Below are 14049 nucleotides of genomic sequence, written 5' to 3' on the forward strand. Positions count from 1 at the left end.
TATGAGCTGTCATGGGAGCTGCAGCTATAGCGAGGTATTCCAGGAAACTATGTCAGACTGAATAGTGCATGAGTGCAAGTGGCTGCTGAAAGAATCCTTTTGTGCCTCAATATTCTGTTTATTAACAGTTCAGCTCTGATCCTTTCATTGTATTAAACAGAACAGACCATGGTGATTCAGACCATGACCATGTACCATTATGTGTGCTGTAAAATCCAGAATAAAGCAAACTTTTAAAAATTAATTTGTATATATTTTCCACTTCTTTTCATAGTGTGACAGCTGAGAGTTTCTTTTCAGCATTTACTTGTTCTATGCCTTTCTAACATATATTTTGAAAATGGAAAGAAAATTACACTTCCAAGATACTGAATTTGGGTACCTCAGGTACATCATTTGTAGAAATCCAATGCATTTTTCGTGCATGCGTGATATTAAGTGAAATACTTCTGGCATGGTTTTCATAGGCATTAATCAATTCCCTCATGATCTCAATAGCAAGCGTGGTTACGGGAATATTCTTCATGTTGAAAGCCAACTTTTTAAGTGCACTTAAAGCACTTAAAAAAGTCATAGCAGAGTTTTTGCTTTGCAGTGCAGACCTGTCAGATAAACCCAACATCATCCAATATCAGTGACAGCTTATGAAATTTGCTGATGGTGGCCGTGGGTCATGACATGGAGACAGTTACCTTAGAGGTACACTGACGGTGAATGAGGTACCCCAGCATACATCACCCACCAGAACAGCATATGAGACAAAATATGAAATGTGTCTCAGGTAGCAGAATCTCTCTGCAAACTCTCTGTGATATAAAGGTAACGCAAGGAAGTGATATTATCCGAGTGTCTATATCAACCCCTCAATCAGTTCAGGAAGATGTGTACACAGAGATATTTTACTTAGCAAACTCAGGCGCCTACAAAGAAGAAGATACAACTTATTTAAAAATTAGCCACACTAATGCAATGACATACTTTGTGTATAAATGCTCTCTGGCAGGTTAATGTAGAGGAAAAAACTATGCTTGCTAATTGGTTTCATCCTGGGTTTGATTTTCTCTGGCTCCATTTGTCTGGGATGTGACTTTTATAAACTGCATAACCATACAGTGGCCCCCAGATCACCCTTAAAAAGATACATATAGAAAAAGATACGCATAGTGGGTTTACCTTGTTGCTATATGATAAAATATTTTGCAACTTCACTGAAGTCTTGAGCTTATACTCATTTTCAGGGTAACGTCAATCAAGATGGTGCCCTCAGAATGACACTACAGAATGTCCTTGCATTATATGACATGATTATTTTATTTTCTGATAACGATCCAAAGAACTGCTGTGGTCTCTAGTGTGAAATGACACTGGCTGTTTGAGAAGAAACAGGATAAACTGCAGTTTGGGTGGGTGGCAGGTGCAGGGGCAAAAGCCAGAGAAAAGTAAAAAAAATGGACTTGAAAATCTGCTGCCCCAGGTCAGCATCTATTCTCCAGCTTTTGAAGTAATCATGGACTATTTTTTGTCAAAAGAAAATGTTTAAATTATCAGGAAGCTTGCAATTTACAAGGAGTGATATGTTTATAGCCGCTGGGTCAATGAGTCTAATTTATTCTACCTGAACATAAACTGTCCCAGAGCCAAAGATAATTATGGCACGTTTTCTGCATGCCTCCTTTTTACTTCCCACCTCTTGTTCATGCCATTCAAAAAATAATTACTTCTGCCTTACAATTTATCACAGAAGATTAAGGCTGTATGTTTCTTCTTGCATTTATGGATTTGATTTACCCACTGCCCATTTGCACCCTGATTCACTCTGAGAATTAACTTACCTAGGCAGTCCTCCTGCATTGCCCCCTAAAAGGATGCATTTGCATATAATATGGGTTTACAAGGTTTGCAAACACGTAACAAAGAAAAACAATTAACATTTTGTCGGTCTTCTCCAGCTTTAATCTACAAGTCTGAGAATATAGAAAGACGATCTGTTTATTTCTAAATTTATCAATAATTAGTCTGTGAGGAGGAACTATGTTATCTACCCAGATCATTGCTTCAAAAATATATATAAAAATGGTGCCACTATGCTTCTTTCACTCAGTAGAATGTTGATAAAAAATGCACACAAACTTAAAATACATACACCTGAGCTTGTGTCAATATGATGACTTGCAGTATCAGTAAAAACATGCTTTTGCTCCACTCTCATGTAGGGCTTCATACAAACTATTGGCTCAGTGGATATTTTACAGGCCTCACCCCATATCCCATTCCCCTAACCTTATTATTTCCACTGCAAATCTGCTGTGATCACCGACAGGTCCTATAAAGCCTGAATCACTCTTTTTCTGTAAGGTTGTAAGACTGAAGCAACTACTGCACAACCCATGTGAGCGATAGTATCTCACCTGTACGTGTCTCAAGTAACAGTGACAGCAGTAACTGACAGCTTGAGCTGTTTTTCTTGGGTAATTATGATAAGAGCTCAGGTGGTCCTAGCGATTGACTTTAAACCTTAATGTGTTACCTGCAGTATAAAATTGTTTATCAGGACCGCGGCAAATATTTATAGTCATCTCTTCAGGCAAGCATGAAACCTACATATAGAGTTCGTTTTTGGATAAGTTTGGAGTCACTTTGCATTATGTATCTGATGAAGCATACAGACACTAACTTTCTTTTCTCTGTTGGTGGCACATTTTGATAATATACAAGTGAACGGTTGTGGACCAATGAAAACAAACTTTCTTGTATGAGCTTTTCATATTTGTTAAATACAGTGCATTGCTTTAGTGCAATTATTACTAAAACCAAGAAATGTTATTATATTTAAGGAACATAAGAGTTGCTTTGAGGGGTTTAAGGATCCTGTACAAGGTTAATCAGGAAATATTCAAATATCAAATAATGTGCAGTTACTTAAGAACTTACATTATAGTTGCAATAGTACTGACTACCAAGAATTCTGCTGCAAAGGGCCTGATGTCCAGCCCGACTCTCAAAGCTTAGCAACTCCCCAGACCAGGCTAATGCCAGCCCCTAGGCTTAGGGACAGCAGAATACTCCATGGATAAAGCTAATCTCTGTCCCCACTATCTTTGACTCTATTTTATCTGTAAAATTAGCAGGATAGTTATTCTGCCCCTTCTTCAACAAGATCCTATGGGACAAAGGCTAGGGCCATGTCCAACCCGGGACCTCTAAGGAATGTCTATGGGTCAGGAACCCCAAGTTCCTAAAGTCTGTCCAGACCTAAACAAGTATGAGGACTGAAACCCTGTGACAGGAAGAGGTAGAAAGGGTAAATGCATGGGAAAATATATCCCAACCCAGCTATGAGACACCCAGTAAAAGTAAGAGGGTAAGGTTGGAAGAAACCTGTACTGCAACAGTGATCTATTCATGCATATGCTACTATGGCAAGGTCATGCACTGCTATACTATGTTACTCATACAGATCAGTGTTGTAGCAGTACTGATTACTAGGACAATTCCCAAACCTCACAATGGAGAATAGGGGGGAGCAAGAAAAAACTCACAATGGAGAATGGAGGGGGGTAGAAAGATAAGCTGATGTGAGCTGTAATAAGCCCTGAAGGGTGCTTCAAGCAAACATAACCTTGTTCTAAAAATAATGTTTAGCCTGCAGTGATTAGAACTGGTATGAGAAAAGACCTCTAAGACTAACTGTGTGCAGTCACCCCTAGGGAATGTTACAGTAATTGTGGGACCTAACATGTCATTCTAGCCTTTTTATATCTGTAAAAGTAAAAGACAAATGATACACGGGGCTAGGCACTTGGTTATTGTTTGTTTAAAAACTGATTTCCCTGTTTTGTGGATGCAAAAGACAGGCAGTGATCAGTTATCTGAAGTTCGAGTAGACTTGGTTTTGTCTAAATGGTAGCTCAGCTGCCTGAGGGCATCCAGTGAATGCAGGATTATCTCATTTTAGTTTTGAGGGTTGGGAAAGAAAACAGGCAGCTTTATAGCCTGATTGGGAGAAAGCTTGGTCACTGCTTTTGGCATAAACAATGGGTTGGTTCTAAGGCTAAGTTTGTCTTTGCAGAACAATAGAAATGGCTGTTGCACACAAAGGTTTGTATTTCTGATACCCTTCTAGCTGAAATGATGGCTAACAAAAAAAAAAAAAAAACAGTTTTCTCAGTCATTCAGGGCAGAAGTAGCAAGTCTGAATATAGAAAGTGGTATCTTTTTTCTGGAGAAAAATTCAGGTCCCATGAAAATTGATATGCAGACTGAGATGGCAGAATATGTACCTTCACTGAGGCATGAGACAAACCCTAATCACATAGCTCAGATAGCCATTGCAGGACAATGCAAGCAGAAACTGAAAATGCCTTGATTGTTTCTCTGGCACCAAATTTCAAAATGTTTTCCATTTGCCCAGACAAGATTGTCTGGTTACAGTCTTCCTGGCCTCCTTAAGAAGAGTCTGCACGTCCTTGTTAAAGTGTTGCCTAAAGGGCATTAGGATTAAATTGTCCAAGCTGTCAGCTGTAGAGTCTTCAGACTCCGGTTAGGAGATTGCATAGGCATTATTACAGGTTTCACCCTGGACATCTGCATGAGGAAGGAGAACCAGTGCCGCTTGTGCCAAAAGTGTGTTATTAGTAGCATCTTTGACCCCTTCTCCCTTACATTCAGTGTCACCTTGGGGACAAAGGGAATCAGAGCAAATGCATACAGAAAGAGACCTGTCCATTGGAAGGAGGATGTACTTACTGTCCATACTTCTGTGTGTGGTGCTCTGGAACAGAACTTCCTCAATTGCCTATTGCTCAGAGAATGAATTAGGGCTTTCTCTGGGAGACCTCACCTGTCAATTACCTGTAAAAATACATGCAATGTAACATTCCCTCATGGGTATCTTCAGATTATTTGCTCACCTGGTCTACCAACAAGTTAATTTGGCATGGAATGTAGACTGCAAGCAGTTATGGCCAGCCCACACAATGGATATGACCACTTGCTCCCTAGCTTATTTGTGTACTACATCACAGACATGCTGTCTCTTGTCACTGAGATAGGCTTAAAGGCTCTAAGTGCCTTTATTGCCTGGATAAAGGCTATTACATCCTTTAGATTGATAAGCATCTTTCTTTGATCATTTTCCCATGCAAATTCCATGGGCCGTGAGGCCTTTAAGAAGGATTCCCTGAGGCATCTGTGTTGAGGATCAGGTCAGGGCACCTTATTTGAAGGGTGCCCCTAATTTTGGTCTGACCTTGTTGCAAAGCCACTCCAACTTTACTTACGGGTAGAGTAGCATGGACATGTTCTCCTCCAGGGACTGTCAATGTGGACTCCAAGCATATATGAGATAGCAGTGGTGCTTCAGTATGTGTGTGTTCATGAGGGCTCCATTAAAATAGTGGAAGCCATGAATCCCATTGCCTTTAAAACTCCCTGGACATGAATCTAGTCTTATGGGCCAAGGTGTGGAAGTTTTGCGTTAGGTATTCTAAAGATCAACAGGGTCCCCAAGAGGATATCACTACTCTTAGAAAGAGTAAAGTTTGACTTGTTGGCATAATGATTAAGGTCTTTGTCTGCTATCCACAAGATACAAGGTTTGATCCTGACCTCTAACCACTGCCTGGATGGAGTCTGCATCTTCTCCCTGTGTCTCTGTGGAGTTTCTGCTACCTCCCCAAAAATATACTGATTGTTTCCATCTCCAAGTCACCGAAGAATGGAGTTGTGGGCAGCAGAACAGACTCTAGATAGTGCCTATGAGGAAGAAGAGTTGTACAGGGTAACCAGTTTGGGTATCTACTGTGGTGTACAGCATCTTCAAGACAGGAGAGCATGGATAACACTGTGGCAGTACTAGCCACTTCATGGTGTAAAATACACCTCTAGGTGATTTGGTCATCCTAATGTCGCCAAATGGACATCAGTATTTACTGGGCATAAGAGGCTTGAGGATCCAACCTACAGCAGGGACAAATGCTAACAGGGAGAGGGGTGCATATGCCCCAATTGTCTAGTGTGTGCCCACCATTAAAGCCCAGCAGCCCTGTCTCAATAAGCTACTGGCTGACTGGTGTTTAGTTGCCCAGTTTGGATTACATGAGATTGCTTTTTTGAGTGAAAGCTGGATGTAAAACCAATCAACCTTCCAAACATGACCTAAAAATCACTCACTCAATGTAGGTTGAGATGATGGTAAGGAGGAGGCTGAGCATCTTATGTATCCAAGAGACAATACAGAAGGGTGGTGCAACAAAGCTACTTGGCTTTGGATCAATAGTCTACTACTCAGGAGGAGGACAGCCAAGAAATGGTGTGGGAATTGTGGTGATGGAGAGGCTTCAGAAGGCAGTGAGGGATATCAGAATTAGTGACAGGACAGACCCGTGGCAATCAGACTCCAGTGTAATGATAGCTTATGCCTCACAGCAGGGTTGTGAATGTGAGGAAAAGTGTTGCAGGACCTACTAGATACGGTGAACTGATGTTGATAATGGGTGACCTTAATGCACATATTGGGACAGACAGAAGAGGATATGGGGACTGTCTAGGTCCACATGAGTGGACCAACAAAAATAAAGAAGGAGAGGTCATTCCAGACTTCTGTCTGGAAATGGCTAGATGGTGACCAACACGTGGTTCAGCATGAAAGACAGTCACAAGATCACACACAAGAGTGGCCAACATGCAGCTCAGGTAGACTTCCTCCTGGTAAGGAAAGAGTAGAAAGAGTAGAGTGATATTATCAGGAATTGCAAAGTCATTCCAAGTGAAACAGTCAGTCCACAGCATCAACTATTGTTTGCCATAACCAGCTGAAAGCAGTGCTCAGAGAAGGCGCTACTGTCAACAGAGACCATGCTGAAGACCTGAAGGTTGACTGAAGAAAAAGCACAACAGTTCACAGAACTACTCAGGGCTTTAGCACCTCAGGAAGAAGAGGAAAGAGGTGTTGTTGAAGAAAAATGGCATTGTCTCAAAACAGCATGTGTGAAGACTACAGAACAGATATGCGGCAGAGCCAGGTATGGAAATAATGCACATAAGGAAAAGCAATGGTGGAAAGCAGAAGTCCAGGAAGAAATCAAAAGAAAGGAGTGTAGGAAAATGTGGGAGATAGAAAAGACTGACCAGGCTAGGAAGGAATACTGGTTGGCTAACAAAGAGGCTAAGAGAGTAGTTACAATATCAAAGAATGAGGCATCTCAGATACTCTACCAGTTTCTGGAAAGTGACCCAGTCAAAGACAGAAAGGTAAAGAGGATAGTCAGACACCCATCATAAAGGATGCCAGCAACACCCTACTCACCAGTCTGCAGGACATCAAAGGCAGATGGAAGGAGTACTTCCAGTAGCTTCTGAATGAAGAAAACCCTGCATAAGCTGCACTGCCACAGACACAGCCTAAAATGAAAGAAGAGGAGATCACCATAGAAGAGGTAAGAACAGCGCTAAGGAAAATGAAGTCAGGGAAATCAGCAGGCTCAGATGAGGTCAGAACAGATATGATAAAAATGCTGGGCAGGGTAAGGGAGAAATGGCTCCTAAGGGTACTTATAGCATAATGGAGAGAAATATGTATTCCAGATAACTGGAGAATAAGTACACTAGAGCTAGTTTCAAGAACAAAGGGGACATTCACAACTGTGGGCAGTATAGAGGCATTAAACTCCTATCACATTGCATGTAAGTAATGAAGTGGGTGATTGATAAATTAATACACAGAGTAGTAGAAAGTAAGATGGGAGGTGAGCAGTTTGGGTTCAGATCATGATGCAGCACAACTGAGCTGAAGTTTGCAGCGAGACAGATACTTTACAAGAAGCAGAGATGAGAAAAGAATCCAACTGGGCATTCCTAGACTTGGCAAAAGCATATGACAAGGTCCAAGAAAGCTGATTTGAGCAGTCCTGCAGTGTTAAAGTCCCAGAATTAGGTGCAGGCTATGTACAAGGACCCATTGACTTAAGTACAGTGTTCAGTCTCACAGAGGGGTTCCCAGTGGGAGTGGGTGTGTATCAGGGTTCAACTCTTGGCCCACTGTTGTTTATAATGGTGATGGATGCATTAGCAAACAGGTCAGAGGATACAGATCAACAGAGCTGCTGTATGCAGACAATATGGCATTATAATCTGACTCTGAGCAAGAACTTCAGCAAAGGATAGGGGAATGGAATGCAAAACTGAAGGCATATGGGATAAAAGTGAATACAGATAAGATGGTTGTAATGGCAGCAAATGTGGAAAATCAGAAGAAGCTGAGAATTGAGATAGAAGGGGAAATACTAGAACAGGTTAACTGCTTTGAGTATCTGGGAGGGGTGGTTGAGGGTAAGGGAGTCTAAATGAGGAAGTCAACGCTAGAATCGGAGGGGCTGTAGCCAACTGGCACAAAGTGATGAATGCCAAAGAATCTGAAAAGTAAGGTATACAAAACAGTGCTGAGACCACTACTACTGTATGGTACAGAAACCTAGGCAGTAAAGGCAGAGCAGTTGAAAAAGTTAGAAGTGACGGAGATGAAGTGCCTGAGATAGGTTGTAGGATTCACACTGTGGGACAGGTGAAGAACTGAGGGCATACATGCAGAAACTACAGTAGCTCCATTTGCAGAGCATGTCAAAGAGAACAGCTTATGGTGGTTCCAGCACATGTGCAGGAAAGAAAAGAATCTGTTGAAGAAGATCTGGGACAGACAGGAAGAAGGCAAGAGGAAAGAAGGGTGTCCAGCAAAGAGGGGGATGGAGTGTGTGAGAGAAGACCTGCAACAGTCAGATATGAGTGTCAAAGAAGGTAGGATAGAGCCATTGAACAGAGAGAGATAGCAACAGACATGACACCCTGAACCCCAACCCCATATAGAAAATAGGAATAAGGGGGTTGATGATAATGATGTTGAAGGTATGACTCAGGGATATTGAATGAAACTTCCACAATTTTAAATATCCATGGTGAATTGGAGGGCTTTCTCTAACTCCTCATATGAGGTGCCTGAATTAGGGAGCCATTCAGGTATAGGTAAATGTGAAGTATCTTTGTTGTGCTGTAAGCAATAATTGGAGCCAGGCACTTTCTAAATACCCTATATAAAGTAACCAATCCAAAGAGTAAAATGGTAAATTGGTAGTGGAAGCCCTCACTTCAAATCTGGGAAAACATTTGTGTTTCCCATGAATGGGGATTTAGAGGGGGTAATCCTGAGGTCTAGGGTGACCATCATAACTTGTAGAAACATGAGTGGCAAGTGAGTCTCCAAGGTCAACATTTTGAAATTTTAGACATTTAGTCTTGACTGGTCCAAGATGAACCTCCATTGACCATGTTTTCTGAGAAGTAGGCCTTAAGTACAAGCCTTGGTTGTGTTGCTCTTTTGGAACAAGTTCTATTATGCCTAGCTGAAGAAGCTCCACCAAAATTAGAAGAACCAGATGGTTTCTTGTTATGGGGGACTGTGACATTTCTGATAATCTTAGGAACTGTAGCCTATATTCCCCAGGAAATAATTTGCAGTACCAACTTGTTTTCCAGGATGCTTTTCCAGTTTCTCATAAACTATGTTAACCATCTTGCTATCCTAGGAATGAGGGAGGGGTGAGTGGAAGAGTGCTGAGGTAGGGGGTTGAAGAAGGGGAGGGAGAAGCTCTTAATAGGCATACCAGCTCCCTTTGAGTAATATGACCCTGAGGGTCCTCAAGCTTCTCCCTGCCAATTCTGTTTGCATTTGCCCTTTTAAAATGTATTTGCTTATCATTACCTTGAAGTAACAGTGGATCCAAGACTTAATGAGAGTTTCTGTCAGATCTGGTGATGGAGAAGTGAAATCATCATTTCACTGACTGCAAAATCTCTTCTCCTTCTTCCAACCATTTGAAATTTTGGATGTAAAAGTCCCAAAGAGCAAGCACTTATCAGCTGGAGCATTGATGAGTTACAATTTAACATCCTCTGGTGGGGTGGTAACCTCAGCCAGCCATTTCTCCCACTCACAGATCTTGTCCCTGGCTGCGGCATCCCCAGCATCATAGGCACATATAATGGAATACATAGCCACATGACATTCAGATATTTTGTCTTCAGGACCTCATCAGACACCTCCTGTCTTTTCTCCTTCATCTGGTCTATCCTTTTCTAAAATTTCCAAGGAATTTTCTATTTCCTCATTCCAGTTAGGCAAAAACAGAATACACAATCTCAACACAATACAGGTAAACCGACATTTAAGAAGAAATGGCAAGGGGGTTCCAAAAAGAAGTCTCTAACCTCCCAAGACCAAGGATAGCCCAACAAGTCCGAATAACTAGTCAAGAGCTCTTGTGAACCCCTCCCACCCTGGACCTGTTTTTCTTTCAGAAAGTCCAATCTCTATTTTTATCTTAGGCAACAGATAGTTTCAGACAAATAGGTTCTGAAAACTATTCATTAAGTTCACAGATGGCATTTGGAGGAAATTTCTCTTTTCCAGGGGGTCATTCCTCATCATCCAGATCAGACTCTCTTGTTTCCACAGGTTCTTCATCATATGTTGTCCCAAAGACTGATAGAAGCAGTTTTTCTTTCCCAGGTGGGGAATGTTTTTATTCAAGGATATCCCTAGTGCCAAAGAAAGAAAATTCTTGTAGACCAGTTCTGGATCTTTCTTTTCTAAACCTGTTTGTGATAGTATCCCAAGTCAAAATGATGTTCCTTCACAACATGTTACCTGTTTTCATCTTTCAAGTTTCTTGGCAACACTAGACTCAAAAGATGCTTATCAGCACATCAGTATTCATCCTAACTTCAGAAATGTCTTAAGGTTTTTTGTGTCTGGATCACATTATCAGTTCTCTGCCTTACCCTTTGGAGTATCCACTGCACCAAGAGTGTTCACATGATGTCTAGCTGTAGCTCTTTGCAGACCACAGGGTTTCCACATTATTCCATATGTAGACAACTTTTATCAATGTAGAGTCTTTTTCAAAGTGTCAGGAATCTCTCTCTCTCATGGCTGAGAGGTCTCTTACATAACCTGGGATTCCAAGAGAACATTCAAAAGTCTTTTTTTTTTCTTCACACAGGATTGTGTTCCAGAGATGGAAGACTAAATGCCTCATTTCAAAGAGTGTTTTTCCACAGGAAAAAAAAAAAGATCTGTATCTTGATCTGTTTGTAAGATTTTCCACTTAGACTTTGGTCACTGTGAGGGGAATACCTCAGGATCTTTGGTCTCATGGCATCTATGATTCTCATGATACCTCTGGTAAGAATCCATATGAAAAAGATATAAGGGTATCTGAAATCTCTTTGGTCCCAGCATCAACACCCTTTATATTTTCAAATCCATGTGCTGGGGTATGTCAGAATTTATTTATTTATTTGACATTTGTTTACAGGGGTGGTCTGACTGGGTCTACCAAACCCATTTTCAGCAGAGGCCTGGGAGAAAAGTTCCACATACAGTGCAATACAAATACATTATAGTCCAAAACCAATACAAGTGACACGAGGAATCCTATATAAAAATAAGGTGATAGAACATAAACTAGGTTACAAGATATACTACACATCTGGACAATTCTGTACAGTTATACCATTATAGACAATCTTAGTCATTCTATTTTGTACAGTTATACCATTATAGACAATCTTAGTCATTCTATTATGCACAGTTATACCATTATAGGCAATCTTAGTCATTCTATTTTGTACAGTTATACCATTATAGGCAATCTTAGTCAGTCTAACAATGCATACATAGCCTACGAGTTGATAAAGTGTACAAAAGTAGTATGTTGTAGACAATGGATATCCTTAAATCCAGGTCTTCCCTTCTCCCTCCTGTTTAAAAAGCAGTCAGTCACCACAGATGCATCAGACTTTGGTTGGGGAGCAGTTTCAGGAGAAATAAAAGTGCGAGGGGTGTGGGACAGCAATGAAGGAAGCAAGCACATAAATATCAAAGAGGTGCATGACCTGATCAAGGTATTTAACTCTGAACCATCTTTGGTCCCCAGGACCTATTCAAGTGGTTACAGACAATACCGCAGTCATGTGGGACATCAACAAGCAAGGGAAACCAGGTCATACCCGCTTTGCAGACTAGTCATGCTAGCTTGGTATAGAGCTTTGCAGCACAGTTTCACTCTGTAGACATCTTACATTCTGTCAGAGCAAAAGTGTGTGGCAGACAATCTGAGCAGGACCAGGGCAGACCCACACGAATGGAAACTAGATTAGGAGGTCTTCCAAGATTTGATTCATCTGTGAGGAGTTCCTTATGTAGACTTCTTTGCTTCCTTTATGAACAATCAACTGGCAAGATTCTGTTCCAGGACTCCATGCAAAAAGATCTGAAAGACAAATGCCTTTTCTTTATCTTGGACTAGAATGTTCCTGTATGCTTTTCCACCATCTCCACTAATATGCATAGTACTTCTGCAGATGAAGAAGGAGTCCCCAAATATCCCAGTGGTGACGCCCTTCTGGCCCAGTCAGCTGTGGTTTTCCCTATTTTTGGAACTGGCTGGAGGTAATAATCACAAGCTTCCTCACAAACAGGATTTACTCACACAAAAATAGGGGTGTTTTACACACTGCAACATCAATCCCTTTTGTTGATTGCTTGGATGACAGGATCTTATCTTCTTTTAGGAAACTGTTTACTGAGGTCATGCAACAGGTACTGCTGAAGACAAGAAAGACTGCTGCTGTAAAATCATATATTATCAAATGGATAAAGGTTTTCTAGCTGGCACCAACAACGTAGCCAGCACCCAATCTGGGCTAGTTGTTCTCTGGTTCTACAATATTTGTATGAGTTATTATCTCTTGACCTTTCTTATTCTTCTGTCAAGGTTCATTTATCATCCATTTCTGCATGCCTGCCCATGGATTCATAGGTTCATAGGTAGGTACTAGGCTATTGACCCTCGTGCCTATATAAGCCTAGCCAAAAAGGTACCCTGGCTTTTGCCACCCAAGAAAATTATTTTCCTGTGCCTCTGTCGAGCAGAGCCACAGAGGTGATCCCCGGGGCAAAATTCCTATTTCCCATCCAATCATCAAGATTTTTCGTGAAGAGTGCTAATGAGGAGCTCTTGTTTGATAGAGATAGGTAGTTTGATTCAGAGTATGGGAAGTCTCTGGGACAGGAATCTATCCCTCCAGCATGTTCTGTTTATTGTGGTGACAAGGTTTAGGTCCCTAGAGTGTGTAGCTCGGAGGGATTCAGATTTCTTTAAGTGGAGCATGTCCAACAGCTCTGGGATTGACATAGTTTTGTATGTTAGGCAGAGATCGCCTCTGAGTAGGCGATATGCGACGGAGTAAAGCTAGAGTTTTTTGAGATGGTCTATGTAGGGCATCTGTTTGAGGCCAGTAATCCTCTTTGTGAGGTATTTCTGCGGCTTTTCCAGTTGTTGTAGATGTCTTCTGAGGTACATACCAACAGGGGCATTGTACTCTATAATGAGTCTAATGAGTGACGAGTAGAGGGGAACAATGACCTCTTTCTTCCTGGATGAGAATCCTTTTGTGATGAGGTGTGCCACATAGAAGGATTTCCTGACTACTGTGGCGATGTGATTATCAAAGGAGAAACTACTGTCCACCTGTGTCCCAAGGTCTCTTATCACACTTTCAGTGTTAAGTAGACTACCACATATGTGGTAGCTCATGGGTACAGAGTTTTTACCAAAGGGGATGACAAATAAACTTTTTGGCATTAAGCTTGAGGCCATGGCTTTGACACCAGGCATCTGTCTCAGTGAGGCCCTTTTGTAGGATGTCCACATCGTTAGGAGTTTTGATTATGGCTCCTAGTTTGCAGTCATCTGCGAACTTCATTAGCCAAAGACCTTCTGTATTAGCCTGTACTTCAGAAAAGTAGATAGCAAACAGGAGAGGACCCAGGACTGAACCCTATGGTACTCCACTTGTCACTGGTCTGAAGTTGGATTTGGAGTCTGCTACTTTCACAGTGTGGGTTCTGTCAGTGAGCCAGTTGGCAACCCATCTTGTGACATGGGGATTTATACCTAGTTTAGTGAGTTTATCTATAATTCCAGAGTGGGGGAT

The sequence above is a fragment of the Protopterus annectens genome, chromosome 5.part0 (assembly GCF_019279795.1).
Source record: "Protopterus annectens isolate FY-2018-M chromosome 5.part0, PAN1.0, whole genome shotgun sequence".
NCBI lineage: Eukaryota > Metazoa > Chordata > Ceratodontiformes > Protopteridae > Protopterus > Protopterus annectens.